This window comes from Patella vulgata, chromosome 3 (assembly GCF_932274485.2).
Source record: "Patella vulgata chromosome 3, xgPatVulg1.2, whole genome shotgun sequence".
Classification (NCBI taxonomy): Eukaryota; Metazoa; Mollusca; class Gastropoda; family Patellidae; genus Patella; species Patella vulgata.
This window is the reverse complement of record NC_065881.2, coordinates 5,921,323-5,937,530: the sequence shown is the minus strand read 5'-3', so window position 1 is coordinate 5,937,530 and position 16,208 is coordinate 5,921,323. Positions and strand designations below refer to the sequence as shown.

At 39.1% G+C, this 16,208-nt stretch overlaps 1 protein-coding gene across 8 annotated transcripts in view; it reads right to left on the bottom strand.

Annotated features, from left to right (window-relative positions):
- The window catches only part of LOC126815870 (uncharacterized), an 88,475-nt gene that overhangs the window by 26,699 nt on the left and 45,568 nt on the right, over positions 1-16,208 (bottom strand). Inside the window, exon 1 of one of the 8 annotated variants that reach the window (XM_056099741.1) lies at positions 7,126-7,142. The exons of the other annotated variants lie outside the window; for them this stretch is intronic. The gene's annotated coding sequence lies outside the window, so the exon portion shown is untranslated. Of the gene's footprint in view, positions 1-7,125; positions 7,143-16,208 lie in introns of those variants that run through there. 8 annotated transcript variants of the gene reach the window in all.

Sequence of the window (16,208 nt, the reverse complement as noted above, 5' to 3'; positions counted from 1 at the left end):
AGAGAGAGAGAGAGAGAGAGAGAGAGAGGGGGGGAGTTTAACGTCCACTCGACACAAACTGGGTCATCTCCGGACTGACATATGATTCAATTTTATTTCAATAATTCGCTTCCGCGTAGATGGATTATGAAAGAGCTAAATTTTCCTATTGCAGTTCATTTTTCTTGGCTTCAATGTTATGAAAAGCCAATAATCATCGGGTGGCCGTGGTGTTGTATGGACTAGAATAGCAGCGCAATTTGATTATTTAACATTAAATTGGACTCTTATATCGAAATCCAAAGGGATCTTTTGCATGCAAGACAATGTATACGCGGGACCGCGGTTTTTCGTCCAATCCGAACTACTAGATAGCTGTCCTTGTCAGACCATCCGTCCTGCATCACTGACAAGAGGAAACCACGTCGAAAATCCCGATGAAACTTCTCGGCCAATGTAGGGATCGAACACCCAACCCCCAGGCTATAGCGAGCCAGCGTCTTACCCACTTAGCCACCATGGTTTCCACACGTCTACCATGATAAAGCAACATACAAAGTGGTCCATTTTAAAATACTGTTCTTAACATTCTCATTTTTTAAAGCTCAAATAACAATAACGATAATAACAGCATACAAACTTATTCCACGTACGTTCTTCTTAACCTCAGAGTCTTTTAAAAATAATTGAAAAACAATTTGCACAAATCCAGAATCAACAAATCTGGTCGAGGACCCTTGCACTATTATATGCATGTAGCATCTCTAAACTGAATACACAATTCTCTCGCTATTGACTCAAGTCATCAGATAGACGACCTTAAACAAAATTGTCTTACCTTGTTTACTTTCGGCATGTCACTAGACAATGAACAAATAGATTCGTTGTAAAACAAAAAGTCAATGATCGTTAGCGAGTCGTTATCTTATCTTCACGATATCTACACGATAAAATTACAATACACAAATACAGATAAATCAGTTTCCAATCAGCCGATAGTGTCATAATAATTAATAACTAATGCGACCTCTATATAGGCCTATATACACACCACTGATAGCCAAGTAATAATATCTTCAAGGCGTGACCTAATAATACTCGTAAACAGTCAAAGATGTCCTCAGTGAATAAACAAATATACCAAATGTTGCCAAAAACATGGCAGGTTGCTACAAAAATAATAACGGCTTAAAGCTCTGATCTAAGAATAATCTATTTAAAATTGTTAGCAACATGATGTCATGTTTTTTGTCTCCTCTTCACGGTGTATTCGGGGCCTCATTATAAGAAAAAGCTGCGAGAATTCTGTAAAGTTTCTTGACATACCCCGGGGACACATCTCTTGTATCGTGTCAAATAGGATAACACGTAGAAGATATTTCACACAAACACGATGTTCAAGTAAAAGCATGTTAATGTCCCTCTCTACAAAACGTCCAGTCAACCTACAAACCATAGCAACGACATTCAACTGGTTAGTGCTAAATAATAAGGCCAGCTCAATTTTTGATCAAAGGTCATGAGATGTAAACAGGGCTAGCGCTAATCCCAACCCTAATCCTAACCCTGGACATAGCCCTAATGCTTACCCTAACCCTAACCTACAATCTCAACAACAATCACGTGGTTAACCTTAATTACATCTCAAGGATCTTAACAAAATTGAGCTGGCCTTAACAAATAGATATAGCCCATCAAACTCCATTTTCCCCAAAATAGTATAATGGAGTATGGCTTGATTGGAACAGCGGGGGTTACTCGAGGATAAATAGCAAGAATCTCAAGAAGATAACACCATCTAAATCCCCCGTTGATCCCCTCCAGTATTAAAGCAGTCAGTTCAGGAGAAATGAGTCCTCTGACCTCGGTCATCACTAAGTTAGTTTTCGTGTTCGGGTTTTAATTGACAGCGTTGATTAATAATAATAATGGTTTCTGAAGGAAGCAACTGTCTTGAACACGTGGTTATTGTTTGTTTTTTTTTGTCGGGATAATCTGAAAGCGCATCTTCCTGGAATAATTGCATGTAGCTCATCAATTATTTTATGAATTAATTCCAATTTACTGTGTGTACCAGTACAGACATCGAGTGTATAACATATATGTACGTAGTATCGTTGGGGTCGGTTATGATTAAAGAGAGAGAGAGAGAGAGAGAGAGAGAGAGAGAGAGGGAAATGGGGTTTAACGTCCACTCGACACAAACTAGGTCATTTCGGGACTAACATATCGTTGAATTTTATGGGACTTTAGCAGTGGGAGGAAACCGGTGAACCCGGAGAAAACCCACGAGATTGAATAGGCGACCCTACTCCTTGTCACGTACAACCGGGGATTCGAAACCACGTAAGTTGACTCAATGACAGGCTTATGATACAGCGCGCACGTGCTAACCCCCCCCCCCCCGATATGATTAAAAAATACATACATGTAATAAGATCTACTCCTTTAGTGAAAGGTTGCAGAAAAGCTTAAACCATAAAAAATATTCATCCATCCATCCCCATTCATTCATTCATTCATTCATTCATCCATCCATTTTTAAAACTAGTTATTTGGTTGGATGTACAGTAACACAGTCGAAGAGTTCACGTGTTGTCCGCGGATACAGTTAAACTCTCAGTAATCTCTACACATTGTCTATTGTGACTCGCATCAAATCATGAAAACCATTTGTTAATAGGCAGTCACGTCCGACCAGATAAATTCACTTGTCTAAAGATTTTACTCAAGCATTTCTGATTCTTTCATTCAAGGAGAAATTATATCCCTATATAAATGGAATGGGGTTTAACGTCCTACTTCTCTGCACCAACTGGGCTTATGAAGACGGGTACGCTTTTTATTGAATTCAAACTGACAAGGGTTATGTTACGTTTATGCCAAAGTGTCGCTGGATCTCGTTGCTTTTGTCCCATCCGAAAGACCAGGCGTAGTTATTTGCCAGGTTCTTTGTCCCGCACCACTGATAAGGAGAAGCCAGGCAGAGGAATCTCGAAGACCGAACCGGTGACTTCCTGGGTAGTGCGCCAGCGCCTTACTCCCACTGCCCCCCTCCCCCGAACCCTAGTTCTAAAGGTCGTCTGTGTTGGGGCCGAATTGTCGTGCTACCCCCCCCCCCCCCAAGACATACACACACACACACACCCTACATAAAACGACCTCATCTACGGTTTTGATACAAACGCTTGCACCACATTCCGTTCACCTTGAATGAATTTTAAGATGGTTTATGGTAAAATGGCAGAAGATTAGATAAAAACCCTATACAAAAGAATGCACCTGAGATTGATGACTAGTCTTGCTGAGACTATACAATATAGAATGCATTAAATTCAATTGATGTACACAGATAATTTATTCCTGTCACGTGATATGTATATGATATTATCTACAAGATAAGGCGGTGTACCTGTGGTTGATGTATCTAATCGCGGAATTTTAATAGGGTCCGCTCATCTACATTATGGTAATGGCATGGTGGTAAAAATGATTAAATCCTACATTGGATAGATAAATATATTGGAAATGATATGGAGTTTTACGTCCACTTCCGCCTTGGGTGATATCGCAGACAATGAAATGGGGTTTTAACGTCCTACTTTTTTACACCAACTGGGCTCATGAAGAAACAGGAAATACGCCATGCAGAGTACGCAGAAGAACATTGTCTCTCGTTTCCACCTGCATTTACACTTGGCTACACGGGAGGAACATGTTTATCGTCCCATCCGAACAACTAGATGGTTCTAATTGTCGGGCCCTCTGTCATATACCACTGACAAGAGGATTCAAGGCTAACACCGGGGCAGAACCGGGAACCTCCTGGTAGTGAGCCAGCGCCATTCTGACTGGGTCACTGTGATATAATAGATTATATTATAATGTTTATAGCAGCATGTTAGAGGTCGTCGTATATTCTATTAACAAAACGTGGTTTTAATAAATATCATTTGTTTTTGATTCAAATAAATAGAATGAAATGAAATGGGGTTAAACGTCCCACTGTTCTGCTCCGAGCTGAGCTAATGAAGACGGGCATACGCCATACAGTGTGTTATGAGGGAAATTTTGCCCGGGTAGCGATACTACGGTCTACCCTTATATCGAATTCCAAATGCCAAGGGATCTTTTACGTGCACGCCAATGTATAAACGGGACCTCGGGTTTTCGTCCCATCCGAACGACTAGACAGCTGTCCTTGTCAGCCCCCCCCCCCCGTCCTGCATCACTGACAAGGGGAAACCACGTAGGAAAATCCCAATGAACTTTCTCGGGCAATGCAGGGATCGGAAACGCTACCCCAAGGCTAGCTAGCCAGCTTATTACTCACTTAAATAAGCCACCGGGACTCCCTTGGTTCAAATAGAATGCACCAAAAAACATAAATACACAACAGCAAACTCACTGAATAATCCAGAAATACATACCGACTAAAAAGTTATCCATTTTGGTTGTCCAAATAACAAAAATCGCTAACACTTGACAAATATTCCGAATCAAGAAAAGATCTCAATAGCCCTTTCAATGTTCGTCTGACTCCAAATCCAACACAATTGTTATAGTTGCTGGAACAACAAAGACCCTAACTCACAAGTCTTCTGATATTCTATTAAACTGTTCGTTTATTAACCCGTCTCTTAAAAACAAGAAGCCGCGTCTGTCATTTAGATAGAAATCCCAATAGATATAAAAGCAATTTCCGTCTTGTCTTGTCTTCGTCCAGTTGGTTTGAATGACCAGTGTCTAGTCAAGTGGTCAAACTGATTATGGGTTTAAACCCTCCGACCCTTACTGACGGTCAGCTAATTATAAAAGTGGGTGGGGCCAACTTGTATGTGTGCTGTCAATCATTTAATTAACAATAGCCCCTGTTTTCTTTACCCTAACAGCTGGGTTAGAACGCCTTCAGGGGATTAGAGCCTGTTATCTACCGTCCTTATTAGTATTCCAGACCAAAGCTACCTAAAGCTTTGATAATTATTAAAGAATCGCGAGCTAAATACCAATATTTTACAAATGTACCTATAACAACTGATAGATTGCTGGATATTTGATAGTTTTCGTGAAGCTTACGAAAGCTAGTCACGAAAGTATAATTTATTGCATATTTAAGGGTGTTATAAAGATGAAAACATTAAAACGTCATTATGTTTGAAAACGATAAGAGAATCGTGGCAGAAAATTAGCTGCAATTAGAATACAATAGTAGCGTTCTACACAAAGGTTCTACAGTAAGCATAGAACATTAAAATAATTCCAAAATACGATTAAAACTATTTCGAATATAACTTTTATGATTATTTTAATGCTGTTTAAAGATACATTATGGGAGATTAGATAAAGAGCTGGCTGTTAAAAACTACATAATGCTGAAAATTTCAGTCAAATTGCTCAACTCTAAATCGAGATATTAGCCATTGAATTTTAGGCCTAGTCTCGTTCATCATTCGATATTAAAAGAGCTAAATCGCTAATATTTGGCACCTAGAAACTGACACAAATGGGTCGTAAAGCATATAATACTGTAGTATAAACTGATTCACATTCAATCGTTGCTGTTTTTACTGTAATTTCTAATCAGTTATGTTCAGCGAAATATGCGAAGAGTGCAAATTGAATGACAGTGGAAGCGGACGTTAAATAAGCTATTTCACAAACAATTCAACACAAAAACATAATTTTAAAACGACAAACAACAACAACAAATACGATAGACAGGTATTATATAATAGCGATTACCCCAGATCCCTTAATATAACATCAACTTTATTAGACCGTAATAACCAACAATAAAACCATTTCTTTACGCAACCTCGTCTGTTTAACAGCTTATAGCTCTGTTTAACAAGGAATATATTAGAGTCTAGTTTTATTAGCGTTTATATACTAATGTGGATTACACCTGATTATACAATACCCTTTAATCAACCCATTGATCCGTGACCTATATTGAACAGCAAGACGTTAAACCCCATTTTATTTCATTTCCATGATCTATACGTAATCTCTCTTTATATATAGCCTATATTTAATGGTAAACCTATTGTCTACGATATCACCTTAGGTGGAAGTGGACGTAAAACACCAGAAACGAACAAAAACGGTAAACCTATCCTGGGAATATTCCCCATTCCTATCTAGCCCAGAGTTCACAAAGCATCCTCAAATTTAAATTAAGAATTTACTCAACTTTCAATCACTGTTTATGACAAATATCTTTGATCCAGAAACACAAAACTTTGCACACAGTTTCTTATTGATGTGTTTGATACATTAAATCAACAAAAGTTTATAAAGGGCTTTATTTTAGTTAAAATAACTTAAGTCAGTCCGAGAATGTTTTGTGAACTCAGGGCCTGTTATCTGTCATCAATGTCACATCAAAGTTTAATCTCTCAAGTAGGGGGTACACGTGCGTGGAGGGGCGAGGGCTCTGCGTCAATCGCTAATAAAGTAGTTTTACTTTCACAAAGACATACAATGGGGTTTAACGTCCTATTTTTCTGCGCCTAACGAAGTAATGAAGACAAAGTAATGCACGCCAACGTATACACAGGGCCTAGGTTTTTCGTTCCATCCGAAATTCTAAAAACCTTTTCATTGTTCCTTCCCAGGCCATCCGTCTTGATAAAGGGAACGCTACAAAAACCCGAGAAACTCTCTTTAGACCTCCAGGGGTTGGTGATCCCTATTTCATTTAGTTTTTATGGTTCAAAATTTCGTTTTACTTGTCTTCGCAACAATAGGATCTGGAAGAGTTGTTATGTAACACGCGTTCTAGTTGATGTGAGGATTTAGCTAATGAAACGGTCTGTTACGGTGAATTCTTGGCGTGCGCACGGAACTGTGGGTAAACCACTAGAAACGTCTAACGTCATAGGGCCAGATCTTCATGTAGTAGAGGCCATCGAAAGTATAAAAAAACGAAACAAAATATAGATTGACCTTTTCTCTTTCATTTTACAAAGAGGATAACTTCAAAGACCTGCAATGCTGTAACAAACTTCACAGATTTACATTTCATTATAACACCAAAGGTTCCTCGATATTATGCTTGGAAACAATTTTAAAACTATTTACAGAGATAAGACTTCTGGCAAACCTTAATAAACACAGGACAGGGTTACATAACTTTGTTCTTACCTATCCCCATGTCGGACTGTGGTAAATTCCGTATCGATGGAACTCTGGTAAATTCCGTATCGTTGTTGGACTGTGGTAAATTCCGTATCGATGCCTGACTGTGGTAAATTCCGTATCGTTAAATTAGTCCATTTAACCTATCATTCTCCTAGACGTGACGATACTTGCTCACAGATCAACCCAAGGCCCCAAAGTCAGCTCAAGTTGTTTATCCAAGATGGTTTCCTCAAACATCACGTATTTATCCTAAACCCCGTTAATCTTCTTGCTAATCTCCGCTATCTAATTAACCCTCACCCACACCTGGGTTCGTTAGGTAAAAAAACAACCTATAATCACATTCCACACTTACAAAATAAAAACATTCTATAGAAAATCAAATCTCGACACTACGGGACATCACAAACTGTTGACGTAAAACACAAAAACTGAGCTTAAAGATTTCATTAGCAACCATAACAACGCAAGACCCCCCATAGAGATAACGTAGTTCAATATAAAGCCATTATTGCGGGGTGTTAGACCCAGACTTTAAACTTATTCATTCACAAAAATAAGATTATAAATCCACAGACACGCCATGTGTCGAGGTTAAAGCAATTTATAATACTCCCATATTGATGTCAGTGAGAGAGAGAGAGAGATGGAGTTTAACGTCTACCCGACACAAACTAGGTCATTTCGGAACTAACACATAGTTCAACTTTATTTCAATAATTCGCTTGCACGTAGGGGTCTTTAGCAATGGGAGGAAACCGGAGGACCCGGAGAAAACACACGAGGTTGGACAGGCGACCCTACTCCTTGTCACGTACAACCGAGGAATGGAAACCACGCCAGTTGACTCAATGACAGGCCTTATGATACAGCGCACACGTGCTAACCATTCGGCCATCCAACCCCCGCGCCTAAAAAAAAGTAAAAACTCGGTCCACAGACACGACCAAAACAACCACAGTTCCGGTTCTGCGTTGCGGTATCACTAATTTATTTATAGCTTTTTTGTTAGACACCCCCCCCAAAAAAAAACAAAAAAACCCAAAAACCCCAAAAAACACAAACTCGTACAAACCTATACTATCCATAATCAGTTTTATCCATAACATTCTAAAAGACGCAGTAGGTACACAAAATATTCAACTCTGAACTAAATGACTTGTTTAAGCTATATCCATATCATATTGAATGAGTGTATATTATTGCCAACTCTCAGATCTCTTAAAACTTATTAAATTTCTTAAAATATTCAGCTGTTGACATAACACACAGCTCTCCAGATGTTTTGGCAATATTCCAGTTAAACTATTATAGATCCTGACTGGTATAGGATAAGACAGTTGAAATCATATCACAGTACACTAGATTGCCAGAATAAATAACATAATTTATCTGTTCTTTAGTGTGGCCATCTTGGATAAAACGTTATTGATATCATTCAACGATAAGAGAGAGATAGAGAGAGAGAGAGAGTGAGAGAGAGAGAGAAATGAAATGAAATGAAATGGGGTTTAACGTCCTACTGTTCTGCTCCTAACCTGGGCTAATGAAGACGGGCATACGCCATACAGTGTGCTATGAGGGAAATTTTGCCCGGACAGCGGCACTACGGCCTACTCTTATATCGAATTCCAACTGCCAAGGGATCTTTTACGTGCACGCCAATGTGTACACGGGACCTCGGTTTTTCGTCCCATCCGAACGACTAGATAGCTTTCCTTGTCAGCCCCTCCGTCCTGCATCACTGACAAGGGAGAACCACGCCGGTAAATCTGGATGAACTTTCTCGGCCAATGCAGGGATCGAACACCGAGAGAGAGAGAGAGAGAGAGGTGGAGTTTAACGTCCACTCGAGACACAAAATAGGGCCATTTCGGGACTAACATATCATTCCATTTTATTTCAATAATTCGCTTGCGCATAGGGGTCTTTAGCAGTGGGAGGAAACCCGAGGACCCGGAGAAAACCAACGAGGTCGGACATTCGACCCTACTCCTTGTCACGTACATCCGGGAAATCGAAACCACGCTAGTTAACCCAATGACAGACCTTATGATACAACGCACACGCGCTAACCATTCGGCCATAATCAACGATAATAAGGGAATCGATATCAACAGGGGCTAGACCCAATATGCTAGTACGACAAGGACAAGTTTCACCTTACATGAGGATTCTGGCTGAAAATATCACTGAGATCCTTGTATCAACGGTTAAAAGGGGACATTGTCCGTCACACTCACACACATGCAACTTGTACATGTATGCCAGTATTGATATATCTGGCACAACCACAACATAATAAATAAAATCATAGAATTATAAATCATATACCCTAAATAACAAAAATATAACTAATTTGGGGGCTCTTTTCATATTGCCACCCAGTCACCCCATTCCGCTTAAACAGGACCTGAGTACCACAACAGCAACTATGTTTGATACAACATAATAATTATGTTGATCGATTTAGCAAATTCAACTTTGACGGAATCTGTATAATTCAATACAGGGTGTTAATTTACAACCTCAACCCGTGTTATCAATTTGTATACTTTGTATATTCTAATAACTACTGTAATAAAACATAGTCTTAAATTAAAATGAGAGAGAGAGAGAGAGGGGGAGAGAGAGAGGGAGAGAGAGAGAGAGAGGGGGAGAGAGAGGAGAGAGAGAGAGGGGAAGAGAGAGGGGGAGAGAGAGAGGGAGAGAGAGAGAGGGGAGAAAGAGAGAGAGGGGTAGAGAGAGAGATAGAGGGGGAGAGAGAGAGGGAGAGAGAGAGAGAGGGGGTAACGTTCACTCGAGTGAATCGACACAAACTAGGTCATTTCGGGACTAACAACTGGTTTAAATTTATTTTAATAATTCAATTGTGCGTAGGGGTCTTTAGCAGTGGGAGGAAACCGGAGGACCCACTGGAATAAAACATCAAAGCAAAGTGATCTTAAATTAAAATGTACATCCCCATTATAATAAAACAACAGCACAATGATCTAAAATACACGAACCACAACAATTCTATGTTCAGAAACACTTTTCAATTTTATGTCCAAATACACTACTACTACTACTAACTGGTGCTTTAACGCCTCCTTCCACAGAAGTGATATCGCAGACAAATTGTTTATGGTTTTTTTTTTATAAACCATCACATAAAACAACTTGAGCATAAATACACATACATTATATCCATATTGACATTCCATCAACACACAATAAACGTCTAATCAACAGAATGTATATTTCATGTTCAACGATATACGTGTTGATGTCAGCTGTCACCATCAACAAACTCGTTGTAAATGCCGATTATTGAACAGGAACAGTTTTTAATATAAGTTTTTAATATAAACATATTTTTATATAAGTAAATGTACATACCCTGGGCGATTTATATATGTTAATGAAGCATGACTTCATGCATAATGCGGTTGTATGTTTATAGTAAAACTATGTCTATAAATCATCGCTATATTACAGTTGTAGATCAAACGATATTTATATTACAGATCCATCCAACGTTCAAACTGTTCAAACTGTGACTTAATGATTTCATGAAAATGCATCTTTAATGGACGGGTCATAATGAATGAAAGTTATTGTTTGTTTTAATTTAGAATTATGGGCCTATTACAGAGAGAGAAAGAGAGAGAGAGAGAGAGGGGGGGAGCAGGGAGAGGGAGAGAGGGGGGAGCAGAGAGAGAAAGAGAGAGAGAGAGAGAGGGGGGAGCAGGGAGAGAGAGAGGGGGGGCAGGGAGAGGGAGAGAGAAAAAGAAAGGGAGAGAGGTGGAGAGGGGTTTAACGTCCACTCGACACAAACTAGGTCATTTCGGGACTAACATATGGTTCAATGTTATTTCAATAATTCGCTTGCGTTTAGACGTCTTTAGAGAAAAGCCACGAGGTTGGACAGGCGATCCTACTCCTTCTCACGTACAAGCGGGGAATCTAAACCCCGCCAGTTGACTCAATACCAGACCCTGCGATATAACGCGCGCGTGTCATGTCATTCCCCCCACCCCCACCCACCCCACCCCCCTCGAAGGTAAATTAAACCATATTTTAAACCAGATATTCTGTATGTACAGAGAAGTTGGTAGGACCCAAGTTCACAAAGCATTCTCACTGTTTATGAGAAATATATTTGATCCAGAAACATAAAACTTTGTACATAGTTTCTTATTGATGTATTTGATACATTAAAACAATAAAAGTTTTATAAAAGGCTATAGTTTAGTTAAAATAAGGTGAACAATTTTGAGTAAATTCTTAACTTTAAAAGGTCTATATTTTAGTTAAATTAAGCTGAATAATTTTGAGTAAATTTTTAACTTAAGTCTGAGAATGCTTTGTGAACTCGGGGTCCGATTTCCTGTCTATTTCCGGTGAATCAGTATTTTATATTTAAACTTATATACGTCTAGACATGTCATGTCAACCAAGTCTACGATATAATCAATATTATATAATGGTAGGATATATGGCATATATATACATGACACGATTACCATGACGACGATGGGATTCCAACGTAATTTAACAGAATTAGGTTAATTTGAAATTGGAATTTGAATATTGTCTGGAACTACATTTGTCATATTGTTGATAACCAATTTACTTGACAGTATACCCCGCCCCACCCCACCCCGAATGTTTATCGTTGACAACCACCTAACATGACACTATGAAACGACAATATACGCGTATAATATCCACGAGATAGAATGGAATTTTAGGTAGATTGGGGTAGCTCGCGGTCGTGGTTTCGGTCTCTGATGTGAACGTATCTGGCTTTGAGGGGCGCCTTCTCAACCTCGTGGGTTTACCCCGGTTTCCTTCCACCGGAAAGACCACTGCGCGTGCACTAAGATAATAAGCAGTGGAAGCGGGCGTTAAACACAAATAGAATAAGAAATGGGGTTTAATGTTCCGCCAACTTCAGACATTTTGAGCCAAACATATGGTATATTATTTTTTGTTTCAACGGTTCCGTGTGGAATTGAGGTAGGCGAATATTGTCTAGCCACCGGCGTTTCAGCCTACTCGTCATAGATTTCCAATTGTCAAGGATTCTTTTACGTGTAGACCAATGCAGCAAGTGACGACAGGAACTAAAAAATCCCCGAAAGCCGAAAAAAATTCGTTGTTATGTAATATACCTTACCGTGCGATATGTAATATACCTGACAGTGCATTATGACAAAATCTCATTTTTAGGCTATATACACCACCAAAAACATTTCTCACAATGTCACTTAATAATAAAACTCTGCTTCTAAATAACTAATTCACACCCAAGGAATTATATATTTTAATATCCGCCATCGTCAATAATTAATTCTGGGATACTTTCATTCGGAATTCGTCGAAGATTCCACATTCATTGTATATTTATAAGTTAAAAACATACCAATTTCCGCCATCATCAATAATACTTGCATTCGGAATATGTCGAAAATTCCACATTCATTACTCGTATGCTCATTACGTTGATAAGAAGCTGACCAACTTTACATATGACATAAATCTGACATTTGACGAATGACTGAGCCATTCAAAGCTCCAACGTCACGTTATGTATATTTGAAACAGCGTACAAATCGTGTTGATAAACCCCCATCCACTCTACTTCGTCACGTTTCTCCGATTCACCATGGTGACTTAATCCGGGTGATCGCAACACGCCATCCTTCTTAATACCCCTAATTATTACTCCATCGTCATCAAACGCCAGACAAGCTCTTTACATGCTGGTTTTTTTATTTTATACGTTTCAGTGAAATTAAAAGTTGGATGGCCGAATGGTTAGCATATACGCGCTGTATCATACGGTCTGTCATTGATTCAACTGGCGGGGTTTCGATTCCCGGGTTGTAGGGTCGCCTGTCCAACCTCGTGGGTTTTCTCCTGGTCTTCCGGCTTTCTACCATTGCCAAAGACCCCTACGCGCAAGCGAATTATTGAAATAAAATTGAACCGTGTGTTAGTCCCGAAATGACCTAGTTTGTGTCAAGTGGACGTTAAACCCCATTTCTCCCCCTCTCTCTCTCTCTCTCTAGAATGAAGAAAAGAAGATCTAAATCTAAGCTACGTAGACAAGGTTATGTAGCCCTACACAGAACTCTGAATTCTGCACATAGAGATGCATCTACTTCATACTTCGAGAATAGATCTCTGCCCTAAATGACCGCCATATCCAAAAATTCGTATACTGTTTTGTAAAGCGGTTCTACTCCGATTAACATCTATTAAACACTAAAGAATTTTATTACATGGAAGCAAAATAACCACTTAACAAAATTCTCGAAGTATACTTAGTGTTTTCGAGTAAAATCGTCGATTTAGGACTTAAAATATCGGTCAACTAGCTTAGTGTCTGTTCTCAAGGGGAGCTAACTGTAGACAGACAGCCTAAGTTTAGTATGCGCATAATTCTCAATACTCAAGACCACCATTAATTTCCCCATTGACTTCAATGTTAATTCTGGCCTCTTTGCCCACCACCAACTTTTCCCCAAATTTTCGTTGGGCTGAATGCTTTTCACTACAGACAGAGGAACAAATGGTCATGTCTTTGCACTAAAATTTGTATGAGGTTGACCACCAAAATTTTGAGATACACAAACTTGAAGAAGCATACTAAAAACATGTAACTAGTTGCCGTACATATCGCCGTAGCTAACCTGATAACCCTCTTATCCTTCCGCCTCAAAATCATGAATATTTACCAAAACCTGGCAGAAAATGTTAATTCAAACCCTCTTCGTCCATTCTAGACCAAAAAATCAACAAAAATGGGCATGCAAAAGGGGAGAAAAGAGAGAGAGAGAGAATTGCTATAAATAGACGAACTACAATTCGTGGGTACCGAGATGATGAAATTTAATGGTGGTCTGCCTCCGTGTAGTATGAGAACTCCGGTGTTGTCAAAATCCAGTCACATAACTTTCATTAACATCTCACACCCCCTCTCTCTCTCTCTCTCTCTCTCTCTCTTTTACATGATAAATACTTTAAAAAGTTCCAGAAATGAGAACATATGAAAGTAGAGTCATAGATTGAAATTAATTTCAACCAAACCAAATACTCATAATATCACCCCTTAACTCACATATAGGTTGTCATTTCCAAACACCAAACCAGTAAATCTGTGCACAGAGGATGACACTTCTGCATTTTGTCACAAATTTTAATTTTTCCGGACAGGATTAGATAGATTATAATAATTTCTTGTCACTAACAGCGAGGCAGCCCCGGTACACTTTAAACTTCTGGGAGAAATTACTAATAATGAGAAATTCCGTTTAAAAATACAAACATGGTTATCCACTGGAATTCCGCTTTAAAAGACGACACAAATGGACAAATAAACACTCTTAATCACCTCCAAATAAAACATTGTAACAAAGAAGCCTGCAACACGCCATCTTATCTAATTTTCCTAATGATTATTCACGCCATTAGAAATGATCTTTGAGTGTTGATATATAAATTAAGAAATATCAGATACACGTGTTACAACAGACACGTCTGCGATTTATCATTAACGTCTGCTGTCTCAAGAGTTGTGTAAGGCTATCTATTGGAATGTGTTTGATTAAATAAAACTTGATAAATGGTAATCTCATTTGTGAGAGGTGCAGATGTATGGCTTTCATTCACATTACAACTTGAATCAGCTAATATATATTTTATTTTGTTGAACTGTGTATTTAAACAGCTTGGCCGGTGGCCATTGTCTCAAATTGAATTTGTTTTAAATATAGTCGACTTCTGATATCCGAGTTAGTTACCACCTCACAGTAGCGTATTAGCCCAGATGGCGGGGCGAGGGGATGGGGGCAACAGGCCCCTTAAATATTCGGGCGCCTGAAAATTCATACAAGGCGGTCACATACATTTGGGCAAACACCCCACTGCTATCTATATATCCCAGTGTCCACCTTGTCATGTTAATAAATGTCTAATTAATAATTTATCTAAAGAAAGACCGGCAATAGACAGATTTAGCTCTTGCATAATATATGTTTAATATTCGTATCCTTTGAAAATAAACTGCGAGAATCTTATTTCGGTACATTTTGCTAAATCGGTGTTTTGTGATATTTGGCCCAAAAATAGAGAAACTCAGGAACCGAAACTGTACCCCCCAACCACCCCAATCCTGTACGCCTAGACCACCGAACGTTTATCTACAGTTTATCCTGAAAGTGGAAGAGTTAACTAATAATTAACCACGTACAATCTAGTTTTTCAGGTTATCTTCTGGTGTTAACCTTTAATAATAGAACACGTTTATTACTGTGAATCGTGGGCTAATGATCACAACAATCTTATATACACTTGAACAGTTTTAACCTTCTCATAATAAAATATTTCACATCTTCTAGAGAGAGAGAGAGAGAGAGTGAGAGAAACCAGGTCATTTCGGGACTAACATATGGTTCAATTTTATTCCAATAGGGGTCTTTAGAAGTGGGAGGAAACCGGAGGACCCGGAGCTAGAAAACGCCCTAACCATTCGGCCATCCAACCTCCCACGTCTTCTATAGGGAGGTAGCCAGAATGGAGGGGGGAGGAGAGGGGTTTCATCAACTGCTTTGTCCCTCACTGATATATGTTTAAACCACACGAAGAGAATATTTATCATTGAATATGTAATATCAGAGCCAAACAATGGAGACAAAAAGGAAATCTCACTGAAGAATGTCGAAAACCAAAAAAATAGAGTTAAATGAATTATTTTTCTGCACCAGTCGACCTATTAAAGAAGGGCAATAAGGCCATGTCTTGTGCTATCTAACAGCCACGCTAAGGTTTACTCTTATTTCGACTTCCAAATTTAAGGATCTTTCTTTTTATTCTATTAGTGTATAACGTCCGCGTCCACCAAGGGTGATATCGCAGACAAGTGGTCTTATTTTACTATGCTCAGCGCACCCGTAGTGGTCTTTTCTGTGGAAGGAAACCGGAGTACCCGGAGTAAACCCACGAGGTTGAGAAGGCGCCCTTATCTCCAAACCACACATACGCTCACAGTGGGATCGAAACAACAACCACAAGCCAGAGGTGACCAGACAGCTAGA